The sequence below is a fragment of the Oncorhynchus keta genome, chromosome 11 (genome assembly GCF_023373465.1).
Source record: "Oncorhynchus keta strain PuntledgeMale-10-30-2019 chromosome 11, Oket_V2, whole genome shotgun sequence".
NCBI classification, from domain to species: Eukaryota; Metazoa; Chordata; class Actinopteri; order Salmoniformes; family Salmonidae; genus Oncorhynchus; species Oncorhynchus keta.
The window spans coordinates 27,387,007-27,402,397 of record NC_068431.1 but is presented as its reverse complement, the minus strand read 5'-3'; the positions used below and the strand labels follow the sequence as shown (position 1 = coordinate 27,402,397).

Genomic DNA, 15,391 nt, shown 5'->3' with positions numbered 1-15,391 from the left:
CTGAGATCTGTTTCTCATCATGTGAGTTGAGATGGGTGTGTCTTGGCTATAAATGATACTAACAACTGTTTTGTAAGCACTCTCAGAGAATGTATTTATAGACACTGAATTGATCTGAGAGTCACAGGGCTATGGTGAAACTATGGTGAAACTCACATATAATTAAAAGATTAAGTTTATGTATAACTTTGAATGGTGTGTGGTTTGCTCTCTCAATGTTTAGTAATACAGGAAATTACCACGACACTGGGCAGGGTGCAGTCATAGGTCCACCCACTTGCCAGCCAGGCCCACCCACTGGGGAGCCAGGCCCAGCCAAACAGAACGCATTTTTTCCCAACAAAAGGACTTTATTACACACTGAAATAATCCTCAGCACCCCACCCTCCCCCTTAGACAATCCCGCAGGTGAAGAAGCCGGATGTGGAGGTCCTGGGCTAGCGTGGTTACACATGGTCTGCGGTTGAGGCCGGTTAGACTTACTGCCAAATTCTCTAAAACAACGTAGCTTATGGTAGAGAAAATGGTGGACATTTCTGCAGTCAGCATGCCAATTGCACGCTCCCTCAAAACTTGAGACATCTGTAGCATTGTGTTGTGTGACAAAACTGCACATTTTAAAGTGACCTTTTACTGTCCCCAGCACAAGGTGCACCTGTGTAATGATCATGCTGTTTAAATCAGCTTCTTGATATGCCACACCTGTCAGGTGGATGGATTATCTTGCCAAAGAAGAAATGCTCACTAATAAGGATGTACGGAAATGTGTGCACAATATTGAGATTTTTTATTTCAGCTGTAAAAGGATACTGCTCAACCACAAATGCATACATAACTTCTACAATCTTCTACATTTGCACAGTTAATGGTACACCTCTTATGATCATAATGGACTTGTTTTCATCATGGGTTTCATAAAGAAGTCCTTCATGATTATAGGAGGGTTATGGTTTTGTGACCAAGTCAGAGACGCAGAGGGAGAGAGATGGGTTGCAAGACAAGGCGGCGGAGTGAGAGTTACATTCTTCAGCTCAGCAAGAAGATCTGTGAAATACATGCAGAGTCAGACTTTGAGGACAGAAAGAGAGATAAACAGACAGACTGAAACAAATCTGTAGAGGCTGAGCTGATGCTACATTGGCAGTTGCTACAACTCTCTTTGCAACACTGCACATTACTTCAAAATACCAGGCAGCTAGTGTGGTGTTCCCAGCTTTCGGCAAGGGTGTTCTCAAGGCAAGCTTAAGTCGATCAAGTGTGCAACGGAAGTCCCCAATTTGAGGCGTTCCCCACCATTTAAGGCGAAGGACACTGTCTACCGGTCGTACCCGCCTCCCACGTGCTAGCTCACATTGCCCCCACCTCATGCTTGCTGTGTACCGAAGAAAATCGTGCCAGATAGGTGGGGGCGAAGGATAGTTATCTAGCTAGCACATACTGTCATCCCAGCCTCCTTTGCGCAGGAGTCCTCCTTAGAAGTAGGTGGCTAAGCTAGCACACAGTGTCATTCGCTCCCGCCTATTTAACTAGGCAAGTCAGTTAAGAACTAATTCTTATTTACAATGACGGCCTACCAGGGAACAGTGGGTTAACTGCCTTGTTCAGGGGCAGAACGACAGATTTTTACCTTGTCAGTTCAGAGATTCAATCCAGAAAGCTTTCGGTTACTGGCTCAACGCTCTAACCACTAGGCTACCTGTGGGCATTCCTGCATATGCAGGAACCCCGGTTTATAATTCTATTCTATTTTTAAATTAGGACAACTAGAAGTTTAAAGAGGGGTTGCTGCACGTGTAGGAATGCCCTAAAATGCGGATCACAAGTGAACCATTCTCTAGTCCGTAGCCGAAGTTCATGCCCCTTTGTCGGTGATTGGTCAACAGTAAAGATTCTTCAATTAAGTGTTTGTCATTCAACGAGAATTTTATTTCATGCACATTTGTTAACCCTAGAAATACTATACCAAAGAAAATTATTTCGATGTCAAATTGGACGACTAAGATCTCCTGTGCAAAAATCGCAAAATGCCATTTCTTGAGTCATCTTAGATTAATTCTTAATATTTTGAATTAGAGTACACTGGCTATAGCGACTCAAAATGGACAAACAGTACTATTACCGCTTATTTTAAGGGAGGTGCCAGTCGAACTGAATCATGCTGACACCTACTCCAACAGCAGCAGCATGCTGCAAAGACCCCAAACAAATGCAAATGTCTGATCGCAGTAAGCCTAGAAAGTATTCCCCTTCCATCCTGTTAGTTCACACAAAAGAACCGACAAACAAGAGTTTTACCAAGGGGTATGGCAAATCAAAAGCTTCAAATTGTGACATTCGGAGCCCAGAGGTTTAAACAGCTCAATCAACAGACTGCTGAACTAACTGCAATACACACTGTAGCAGTGCAGTGGCTCGAAGCACATACTGACTGCTTAAGACGTGCGTACATTGTTGCTGTCATTAAGTGTCTTTGACACAGCTGCACAGAGCTCCGAATAGGTCATGTCTGTCTTAGACACACACTCACTCTTACACCAATACTCACTCTTTTTCACAAAAATACTGCTGCAACTCCCGGGTGCTATTGGAGTGCGATTACACACACACACACCCATGAGTCAGCACTGCAGCTGGGCAAACTGCTATGGTACCAACTCACCATTGTAATAACAGTGAACAATACCAAACCAGAACAGCATCATGTGTCACCTATAGTACAGTAGGTACCACTGGATTCTGGAGCTTTGGAACATATTTGAAAGCCAGTCGGTGTTAACACTCGAGGTTATAATGTGCAAACTGTAGGCCACAGGGAGAGGTGGTGTGAGAGGTGGACCATACAACACTGCCATCTGGTGAGTAGGTCAACTATTGTAATATGTGATGATAGGATAATAGATTGTCTATCAGAAGGAACTTAACTGTTGCACTTTATACAATAATTGTAATGGTGTCTTGTGGGCACATTTGTGCAAATGGCAGTGTCCCTGTAAGATTCAGCACTTCACTGTGATAACTTCACTTTAAAACTACTGTTGGAAAAACGCAATTTGTTGGAATAATATTTTCCCGAAAGTCTACCAAGTTTCAATAGAGGAAAAATGTATTTATTACGAGACTCCCAGGAAATATCACAGAAATCGGAAGTGCCAATTTAAAGCATTTAAAACCAAGATAGGGTCACGATGACAGGGTTCTCCGAAAATAAGATGGGTGCAGCGCAACTATGTAAAGATTTCAGAGCAAATGAAACTGATATTTAGTAATGATAAGAGTAACTATCTTTGATCGCCAATGATGTTGTTGTGAATTGCGAAACAGGCCATTCATAAATTCCGAGTGTTATGTTCCTCAATTCAGCAGTAGGCTCTCAACACAGAGAGCTAAGGATGCAACCCGAAAACAGCATTGTCGAATCATATGAACTTTGTAACGGTGGTCAAACACAAAAGTCAAATCACCAAAGATGCTAAGCTTGTTAGATATTCTGTCATTAGTTCTAGGTTATCTCCTATATTTGGCAAATTCGAGTTTATGATTATACAGATAGCAGATCAGCTCATAGATGACTGGGAGATAAATAGAAGGCCTCTTAACGGAACCAATATTTAAAAAAAAATATGCATATCTACTCTCAGTTTGTTGATGTCACATTCTCTACCGAAGCTCTCGTATGGGCAGCAAGAACAAGACAGCACAGAGAAGCAGGGGAAATGTTAGAGCAGTATTTTGACATGCAAAGGCAAGAGACCTGCTTTAATTATGCAACCTATGAAGTACAGAATAAACTTAGCAATTTGAATGCGAGACAGGAGTCATTTTGGGTTTCAGTGGGATTGGGACTGGATAGGAAAATAGCCTAGGCTCTAGTAGAGGAGAAGATATCATTTTCCATTATGCCACTGAATTGTAAATGGACAGAGATGCCTATGTAGTGAATTGTGCATCGTTTCAAGTTTTAGTCGTATGTACGGTATACGCATATTCAGTGCATTCGGGAAGTATATGGACCCCTTCCCCTTTTCCACATTTTGTTACGTTGAAGCCTTATTCTAAAATGGATGAAATTATTATATATCCTCATCAATACCCCATAATGACAAAGCATAAACAGGTGTTTAGAAATTTTAGCAACTGTAGAAAAAAATGTATTCAGACCCTTTGCTATGAGACTCAAAATTGAACTCAAGTGCATCTTGTTTCCATTGATCATTCTTGAGATGTTTCGACAACTTGATTGGAGTCCACCTGTGGTAAATTTAACTGATTGGACATGACTTGGAAAGGCACACACCTGTCTATATAAAGGTCCCACAGTTGACAGTGCATGTCGAGGAAAAAACCAAGGCACAAGTTCAAAAGAATTGTCCTTAGAGCTCCATGACAGGATTGTGTCGAGGCACAGATCTGGGGAAGGGTACAAAAACATTTCTGCAGCATTGAAGGTCCCCTCCATTGTTCTTAAATGGAACAAGTTTAGAACCACCAAGATTGGCTGCCCGGCCAAACTGAGCAATCGGGGGAGAAGGGCCTTGGTCAGGGAGGTGACCAACAACCCGATGAGAGCTCTGTCAGAGCTCTAGAGTTCCTCTGTGGAGATGGAAGAACCTTCCAGAAGGAAAAGCATCTCTGTAGCACTCCACCAATCAAGCCTTTATGGTAGTGGCCAGATGAAAGTCATTTCTCAATAAAAGGCACATGTAAGCCCGCTTGGAGTTTGCCAAATGGAACCTAAAGGACTATGACAATGAGAAACAAGACTCTTTGGTCTGATGAAACCAAGATTAATCTCAGATATCTCAATTCTTATTAGGCAAAAATTTGCCAATGCCCTTCATGTGATCAGGTTCTTCTACGGGCTTGTAATCTCAGCTCTGAAGTAAGGAGGGGGAAAAACAATTTTAGAATAAGGCTGTAACGCAACATGTGGAAAACGTCAAGTGGTCTGAAAACTTTAGGAATGCACTGTACATCATCCAATGAAATACTTACTTGCAGGTTCCTTCTCGACAATGCAACAATTAGAAATAGTAAAAAAATAATATGAACATAAAGTCAATGGCAGTAGAACAGAATACATCTTTTAGCAGATGTGCAATACAGGAAGGCACAATTTATAGGCCTATCAAATGTGACTGTTTGAACAGTCAATGACAGGTCAAAGAGGCACATCTTTTATTGGCTATACTGTAGGGGTTTCCTGTAGGGTTTATGAACTGCATTTGTGTTGCGTGTACAGTACAGAAGTGTCAATTGTGCGTGTGCTTTTACTTTGTGTGAAGTAAATACTTTAGGCTAAAGGCTTCCATGCAACAACCTGATTAGATAATGTGGCAGAATATTTTTATTTGCTAATCTGATGCTGCACATGTGCATTTTATGGAATTGCATTAGTGCCGACATTGGGGTAAAATGTTGTAATTTCACAGGTCTTGTCATAAACATTTATCTAAAATATAAAGAGTCTGCCCGGGACCCCAGTTACCCATGTTAATCCCTAATATGCACATTTTCATTCATATACAATGAAAACATGCCCTTCAAGGAGATGGTGCATAGACTTTGATTCCAGGTAAGGCTAGAGAGGCCTGGCGGTTCATCCCACTCTGTGGATGTGTGTGTTGGCGTCCTCTGGACAGTGAAAATGCAACACCCAGTTCACAGCAGGGAAGTCTGCAAAGTGGGGGGGACGTAACAATTACTCACCACCAGCCGTGAAGAACCTGCTGCCTTGTATCAGAACAGTAAATATTTTTCATTTTAGGGGCAGCGTTTGAACTGTGCCCAAAAACGGTATCTCTGTCCCTACTGACTAAGAACATCGAGCCAGTCTGTAGACTAGACTGCTGAAGTGTTAGCATTACCTAGGCCTCTGGCTGCAATGTCTGTGGCGAAGAGCACAGCGTTCTTCTTCTTGATGAAGTCGTTGTAGACCTCCACCCTCTTCATCTGCTGTTGCTTCCCATGCAGGGCCAGGATGGGCATGCCCGGACGCAGCCGGCAGAAGACCCGCAACAGGTATTGCACCTATGGATGGCGAGAGAAAGAGAGACTTCATGTTTGCAGCTCAGACTACAACTAGACCATGAAGCTATAATAAGCCAAATGGAGGAGCGGTTACACGAACTAGCAGAGTCTCACCTCTTTGCAGCAGGCAAAAAAGACTATTACTTTCTTCTGCAGGTGGCTCCTGATGAAGGAGAAGAGCATGTTGACCTTCTTGGACAGCTGACACACCACGTAGTTCTGCTCCAGTGTGGCCGGCGTGCTACATGGACACACAAACATGACGTTTTTAGATTGGCCTCTTTCAGGTTGTTTATGTTTGTCTTTGTCTTGTTGCTACAGAGGATAAAGAACTAAGGCGATGTGTGCCTTAACATTTAAAGCTGGGGTAGCATTTGATTATGCAGCATACCTGGGTTAAGAAAAAGCAACAATTTGAAATAATTGTAAAAACTTTAGTGATTTTACTAATTTTTCAAATAGTAGGCTATTTGAGGCCATACCAGCTTCGCTCCTAACAGGTCTCAGGTAAAATGCAGTTAAAACACTGACGTGCACTGCCTGAGGAGCCCTGACAAGGCTGACAGAATCCTTTCATCTCTTCCTCTGCTGCAGTAGCCTGTCCTTCCTTAATACCATATAATAAATGAGCTTCAACATCGCAGACAAAGCCATTACAGCAGCATAAACACTAAACCAGCTTATCAGCAAAGGCTCATCGAAAAAGCTACAGAAGAGCATAAAGAAAGCGCTGTATGATCAAGGTGTAAGACCGGATTGAAGTTGCTAACATTCCGATAAACAATTCTATGTTAGTGGGAAAGAAACCACACTATCAATCAGCACCTGGCTGCACAGTCACACGTCATTCTTTAGAAGGGCTAGGTACTTCACAGAGCATCCATGACAACGCTCGTATTTGTTGCATGAACCGGAACCACTTTTGCATTTCCCGTATTCATACCAAATACTGGATGTCAGTTTGTCCCGATATAGGCAATCAGTGTAAGCCAAGATTAAGAGTATTTGACACAGGACTATAGTGGTGTTGTTGTGTTATATAATAGAGCTCCTACCTGAACTTGGCCTTCTCGTGCACCCAGACGTACTCTGGGTCTTGGAGGCTGAGACGGGCCAGGCCTTTCAATGTCTTGGTCTGTGTGGCTGAGAACAGCAGTGTCTGACGGGTCTTGGGGAGGTTCTCCACTATGGCGTTTATGGCGTTGATAGTGTCGGCAACACCTATCTCCAAGATGCGATCCGCCTTATCCAAAACTGGAAGTTAAAAAGCCATTAGGACCATGTCACAAGACCATAGATTTTGCAAACAAGTATATTAATCTCCAATGATCGGACTACAGATCAAAACAGTGCTACTCAAGCAATGTTGCTTAATATTAACGGTAAGAATGTGATAAAAGTCCATAAACAACTTATAGCTCATACAACAATAAAACTATTTGTATGGTGGCCTAGAAGCTCAGGTTTAACTATGTACCAAGCATGTGCAGATGGGAAGCGTGGAAGGCAGCTGTCTCGTCCATGTGCTGGAGCAGGCGTCCTGGCGTGCAGATGATGACGTTAGTGCGGTGGAACTTCTCAGACTCATTCTTCAGGTCCTGCAAACAAACATACCACAGAGATAAAACTCTGGCAACTACAGCTGTACTTTACATACAGAATTTGACATTCTATGTCAGTCTATCCCTTAAAAACACCCACATCAGTAGAATTGCACTTTTTCGAGATGAAAGAATGGCCAGAGCTTACCCAAAGTTGCACATCGATTAAAGTTGTTTTCATCAAAGTATGCTATACAGAGCCTTCAGAAAGGATTCACACCCCTGGACTTTCCCCACATTTTGTTGCGTTACAGACTGAATATAAAATTGATGAAATTGAGATTGTGTTTCTGTGTAGGCCAGTAACACAATACCCCATGTCAATGTGGAATTACAGTGGGGCAAAAAAGTATTTCGTCAGCCACCAATTGTGCAAGTTCTCCCACTTAAAAAGATGAGATTGGCCTGTAATTTTCATCAAAGGTACACTTCAACTATGACAGACAAAAAGGTTTTTAAAAAATCCAGAAAATCACATTGTAGGATTTTTTATGAATTTAATGAATTTATTTGCAAATTATGGTGGAAAATAAGTATTTGGTCAATAACAAAAGTTTCTCAATACTTTGTTATATACCCTTTGTTGGCAATGACAGAGGTCAAACGTTTTCTGTAAGTCTTCACAAGGTTTTCACACACTGTTGCTGGTATTTTGGCCCATTCCTCCATGCAGATCTCCTCTAGAGCAGTGATGTTTTGGGGCTGTTGCTGGGCAACACGGACTTTCAACTCCCTCCAAAGATTTTCTATGGGGTTGAGATCTGGAGACTGGCTAGGCCACTCCAGGACCTTGAAATGCTTCTTACGAAGCCACTCCTTCGTTGCCCGGGCGGTGTGTTTGGGATCATTGTCATGCTGAAAGACCCAGCCACATTTCATCTTCAATGCCCTTGCTGATGGAAGGAGGTTTTCACTCAAAATCTCATGATACATGGCCCCATTCATTCTTTCCTTTACACGGATCAGTCGTCCTGGTCCCTTTGCAGAAAAACAGCCCCAAAGCATGATGTTTCCGCCCCCATGCTTCACAGTAGGTATGGTGTTCTTTGGATGCAACTCAGCATTCTTCGTCCTCCAAACATGACGGGTTAAGTTTTTACCAAAAAGTTATATTTTGGTTTCATCTGAACATATGACATTCTCCCAATCTTCTTCTGGATCATCCAAATGCTCTCTAGCAAACTTCAGACGGGCCTGGACATGTACTGGCTTAAGCAGGGGGACACGTCTGGCACTGCAGGATTTGAGTCCCTGGCGGCGTAGTGTGTTACTGATGGTAGGCTTTGTTACTTTGGTCCCAGCTCTCTGCAGGTGATTCACTAGGTCCCCCCGTGTGGTTCTGGGATTTTTGCTCACCGCTCTTGTGATCATTTTGACCCCACGGGGTGAGATCTTGCGTGGAGCCCCAGATCGAGGGAGATTATCAGTGGTCTTGTATGTCTTCCATTTCCTAATAATTGCTCCCACAGTTGATTTCTTCAAACCAATCTGCTTACCTATTGCAGATTCAGTCTTCCCAGCCTGGTGCAGGTCTACAATTTTGTTTCTGGTGTTCTTTGACAGCTCTTTGGTCTTGGCCATAGTGGAGTTTGGAGTGTGACTTTTTGAGGTTGTGGACAGGTGTCTTTTATACTGATAACAAGTTCAAACATTAATACACTCGTTACCATTAATACAGGTAACGAGTGGAGGACAAAGAAGAAGTTACAGGTCTGTGAGAGCCAGAAATCTTGCTTGTTTGTAGGTGACCAAATACTTATTTTCCACCATAATTTGCAAATTAATCCATAAAAAATCCTACAATGTGATTTTCTGGATTTTTTTTTCTAATTTTGTCTGTCATAGTTACAATGAAAATTACAGGCCTCTCTCATCTTTTTAAGTGGGAGTACTTGCACTAATGGTGGCTGACAATACTTTTTTGCCCCACTGTATGTTTTTAGAAAATGTAAAGCTGAAATGTCGTGAGCCAATAAGTAAATATTCAACCCCTTTGTTATGGCAAGCCTAAATAAATACAGGAGTAAAAATGTGCTTAACATGTCACATAAGTTGCATGGACTCCGTGTGTGCAATAATGTTTAACACGATTTTTGAATGAGTACCTGCTCTCTGTACCCCACACAATTATCTGTAAGGTCCCTCAATGAATTTCAAACAGATTCAATCACAAAGAACAGGGAGTTTTTCCCCAATGCCTCGCAAAGAAGGGCACCTATTGGTAGATGGATAAACATTTTTAAAAAGCAGACAATGAATATCCCTTTGAGCATGGTGAAGTTATTAATTTCACTTAGGAAGGTGTATTAATTCACCTAGTCACTAAAGGTAAAGGTGTCCTTCCTAACTCGTTGCCGGAGAGGAAGGAAACTGCTCAGGAATTTCCCTTTTTAATAGTATCTTTATTTAACTAGGCAAGTCAGTTAAGAACAAATTCTTATTTTACAATGACGGCCTACACCGGCCAAACCCTCCCCTAACCTGGTCAAGGGACTGTAGTGACAACTCGAGTACCGAGATACAGTGCCTTAGACCGCTGCGCCACTCAGAAGCCCAGAAGGCCAATGGGATGAGCAAAGTCATTGCAGGTCTCTACAGTCTGACCATTTTACCATTTACTCACATATGAACCCAAATATTTTGCTGTGCAACCTGCAATATTTATTTAGGAGCACCAGTGGTTGCAAGTAGATGTGCTTGTTTTGAGATCAAGGCGAGAAGCTGCATGTAGCCACGTGTGCATATTTGTTCATATTCTTTGCTAGTGAGTTATTCGACCAGTTATAGCTAAATTCTAGTCAGCTATGAGGGAGTGGTTGATTCCTACAAAAGCACAAAACATGTCAATTTCTAGACATCTTTGAAAAGCAAGTCAGGTAAAGTTTATATTTTTATGTCTTAAAGGGACAGTGCTGTATTTTGAGAGAGGTTTGAATAAGCTAAGTAGCCAATAGGCAGAGGGTAGCATAATTTGTCTGATTCTCTGTAATATGGCATTGTAATAATAATTACATGTATTTTGTAAAGTGGTTTCTTGAATCAAACACATCTTCAGTAACCTCCTTATCTGAAGGAAAAGTGGATAAACAAGTTAATGTCAAGGCCTGCATATTTTTTTACAAAAGTCTCACGGAATGTAGGCCTACATTGAACACCACACATTGGCTGCTACTGTAGGCTGAATGATAGGACAGCTATTTCCATGTTAAATGTTACAGGATGCATTTTCTCCATTGTTTGATATGGTAAACCACTAATAGGGATACAGTATGTATCAAAATAGTCAGAGCCCTACTTGGCCACTGTTATAACGGTAACTTAAAGCGGGTACTGCCTCAGTGTTCACAATAAATGGGTGCCAGAAGTTGCACAGAATTTTCACAACGTTGAAGTTTGCACTCAGCCGACCTGAAATTTGCTGTGCCGAAAAAAAACGAGGGAACATTGCTTTCAAAAGTTATCCATATTACCAGAATGTCATCTTATTCTAACTATTTCTATGGCAGATTGTCGGCTACAATTTATGGAAGATGCCAAAACTTGAGATAGCAATAGATGGCGAAGTCAAAGATAGGTCAGACCCATCCAGGTAATCTACTCAAAATGGTGCCTGAATAAGGCACACAGCATCAAAGGACCCCACAGACCAGCAGTTCTCCCTAACTGTCAGGTAGATGGTCTCTGAGCCAGTTGGTATCTGAAACCCATCAGACTCCTGAACACTTGAACTGGACTGACCACCTGCTCTGATTCTCCTCACCTTAGCACACATGCACTCAGGCATGCACACATATACTGAACAAAAATATAAAAGCCCAACATGCAACATTTTTACTGATTTACAGTTCATATAAGGAGATGAGTTAATTTAAATAAAATTAGGCCCTAATCTACAGATTTTACATGACTGATATCTGATAGGCCAGCTCTCGTGTGGGGGAGATGATGAGGGCCCCCAGGCCATCCATTGCTGTCCACTACTGACGATAAACATTCCCATACCTGGAAATGAAACCAAGACGTGTGAAAGGCAATGACAAGCCATCAATAGCCTGAAATAATGGATGCACATTGCATCTGCATACATATCATTGTGTATATCTCTCTGGTCACCCCGAAAACCAATTCTTTCTTTGGCCACCTCTCTTTCCAGTTCTCTGCTGCCAATGACTGGAACGAACTACAAAAATCTCTGAAACTGGAAACACTTCTCCCTCACTAGCTTTAAACACCAGCTCTCAGAGCAGCTCACAGATTACAGCACCTGTACATAGCCCATCTATAATTTAGCCCAAACAAATACCTCTTTCTCTACTGTATTTATTTTATTTATTTATTTAGGATCACATTTTTATTTCTACTTTGCACATTCTTCCACTGCAAATCTACCATTCCAGTGTTTTACTTGCTATATTGTATTTACTTTGCCACCATGGCCTTTTTTTTGCCTTTACCTCCCTTATTTCACCTCATTTGCTCACATCATATATAGACTTGTTTCTACTGTATTATTGACTGTATGTTTGTTTTACTCCATGTGTACGCCGCAGCCCGTCTGGTGTTCAACCTTCCCAAGTTCACTCACGTCACCCCGCTCCTCCGCTCTCTCCACTGGCTTCCAGTTGAAGCTCGCATCCACTACAAGACCATGGTGCTTGCCTACGGAGCTGTGAGGGGAACGGCACCTCAGTACCTCCAGGCTCTGATCAGGCCCTACACCCAAACAAGGGCACTGCGTTCATCCACCTCTGGCCTGCTCGCCTCACTACCACTGAGGAAGTACAGTTCCCGCTCAGCCCAGTCAAAACTGTTCGCTGCTCTGGCCCCCCAATGGTGGAACAAACTCCCTCACGACGCCAGGACAGCGGAGTCAATCACCACCTTCCGGAGACACCTGAAACCCCACCTCTTTAAGGAATACCTAGGATAGGATAAGTAATCCTTCTCACCCCCCTTTAAGATTTAGATGCACTATTTTAAAGTGACTATTCTACTGGATGTCATAAGGTGAATGCACCAATTTGTAAGTCGCTCTGGATAAGAGCGTCTGCTAAATGACTTAAATGTAAATGTAATGTAAATGTATGTGTCGAACTGCTTTGCTTTATCTTGGCCAGGTCGCAATTGTAAATGACAACTTGTTCTCTACTTGCCTACATGGTGAAATAAATAAAATATCAGCTTGCAATATTGCATAGATATAGAACACAATTGGGTACTCAAAGGAATGAGAAAGGCCAGTGTTTTTCCAGAACCAGTCTTTGCAGCGCCCAGAACATATTTTCCTTGCAATGCAAAGTAAATTGCCTGTCTCTGTATTTCTGTGGGCTGACGATACTGTGCTTCCATTAGACCTGGGGTAAACAACAAACATGTCAATCCCAAACAAGAGATACTTTCAAATGGTATAATGTGGTTCACATTACATTACATTAATGGCAAAAGCATTCAATGCCATTTACCTCACAGGGTATTCTTGGAGATGGGGAAATCTGAAAACCTCTCAGCATCCTTGGCATTTATCTAGAAGACAAAAGTGTTCAAGTGTATCTACACTGCCCCAGAAGTAATGATATGATACAAATCATTGTCAACTGCAATCATTTAGCTATCGTTACGCAACCTAGGACTTCCTAAAAATGACTTATGGGACAGGAGATTGCTTTGATAAGACTGAAGATGTGATAGCTAGCTAGATATCTCATTTACAGTCCTAGGACATGTTCAGTTGCCAGACGTTCTCCAACATTGCAGGTAGACAAGCCATGAATAGAGCCGATGTGAGTCCTTATTCTACATGAGGTGTTTGATCTACATAGCGTATTTCTATCTCAAATCTGCAGAATGCGGCCCTAGCCATCTACGCCAGCTAACGTTAGCTAGCTCGTCTCGTCCTACCCAGTAGGATAAAAACAAAAACGTTGTTTACCTCGTTATATTTGTTGACCAGCCGTTGAATACCCTCTTTCTCCACCTGCCATTCAGGTTTCCTTTTCTGTATTTTCTCCTGTTTGACTCTGGTTTTTGTCTTATTGTATTTCTTCTTCCATCGCTCGAAGTTATTCACAGGATCAGCGGTGTCGGTTGGGTTTTTCTTCTCCATCTTTTTCCTGGGGGACAGGTTTGGTCGAAGAATTCAATGTTTGAAAAATGCATGTTTGGTAATTCAGCCATAGGTATAAAAACGCTGAAGCAGACACGCATGTAGACGCATAAATATGACTATAATGAAACAGCAAGAGGGATATGGGATATTCATTAGTCAGATTCATTGCAAAACGTTCAGTCTGTTGCAAAGCTTTTTGCAACGAAAACCGTTTAAAAAGTGTTGCATCTCTTGATCCATCTAAGACTTCATTCAGTTTTGGGTTAACCAAAATTAAGTTGTCTTGAACGCACCATATGGATCATGCTTGAAGAGAGGTGTATAAATTGTCCCATCTGAACTTTTCAGATCAGCTCTTTTGCCAATAATTAGACAAAATATCATCATTCAGAAAGCAGTTTCAGATACAAATAATTGTATTCAAGCTGCAATATATATATTTTTGGGCAAGTTGATCAAGTAATTGATCTGTTATTCTCATTGAAAGCAAGTCTAAGAAGCTGTTGGTAGATCTGTTCTGAGTGCTATTTCCCATTTAAAAAAATATTTTTAAGATTCATTTTTTGTATCTTTTACTTTGGGTTTTGTACACCAGCTGAAAATATATTTTTGCTTATTGAAAATATATCAAATCAAAACACATTTTGTCACGAGCCAAATACAAGAGTGAAACGCTTACTTATAAGCCCTTAACCAACAATGCAGTTAAGAAATACCTTAAAAAATATTAATTGAAACAAATCAAGAGCAGCAGTAAATAACAATAGCGAGGCTATATACTGGGGATACTGGTACAGAGTCAATGCTCGGAGGTAATATGTACATGTACGGTAGGTAATTAAAGTGACTATGCATAGATAATAAACAGAGTAGCACAGGTGTAAAAGAGGGGTGGGCAATGCAAATAGTCTGGGTAGCCATTTGATTAAATGTTCAGGAGTCTTATGGCTTGGGGGTAAAAATCAATTTGAAGCCTCTTGGACCTAGACTTGGCGGTCCGGTACCACTTATCGTGCGGTAGCAGAGAGAACAGTCTATGACCAGGGTGGCTGGAGTCTTTGACAATTTTTAGGGCCTTCCTCTGACACCGCCTGGTATAGAGGTCCTGGATGGCAGGAAGCTTGGCCCCGGTGATGTACTGGGCAGTACGCACTACCCTCTGTAGTGCCTTGCGGTCGGAGGCCAAGCAGTGATGCAACCAGTTCTCGATGGTGCAGCTGTAGAACCTTTTGAGGATCTGAGGACCCATCACATTGAGGGAGAGGTTGTTGTCCTGGCACCACACGGCCAGGTCTCTGACCTCCCTATAGGCTGTCTTGTCATTGTCGGTGATCAGGCCTACCACTGTTGTGACATTGACAAACTTAATGATGGTATTGGAGTCGTGCCTGGCCGTGCAGTCATGAGTGAACAGGGAGTACAGGGTGGGACTGAACACGCACCCGAGGAGCCTCCGTGTTGAGGATCAGCGTGGCGGATGTTGTTACCTACCCTCACTGCCTGGAAGTCCAGGATCCAGTAGCAGAGGGAGGTGTTTAGTCCCAGGGCCTGTAGTCAATAAATAGCATTCTCACATAGGTGTTCCTTTTGTCCAGGTGTGAAATGGCAGTGTGGAGTGCAATAGAGATTGCATCATCTGTGGATCTGTTAGGGTGGT

The 15,391-nt window shown here is 42.1% G+C and overlaps 1 pseudogene; it reads right to left on the bottom strand.

The window, feature by feature from the left end:
* The window catches only part of LOC118390667 (probable ATP-dependent RNA helicase DDX10), a 115,602-nt pseudogene extending 101,859 nt beyond the window's left edge, over window positions 1-13,743 (bottom strand).
* Between the last annotated feature and the right edge of the window lie 1,648 nt (window positions 13,744-15,391).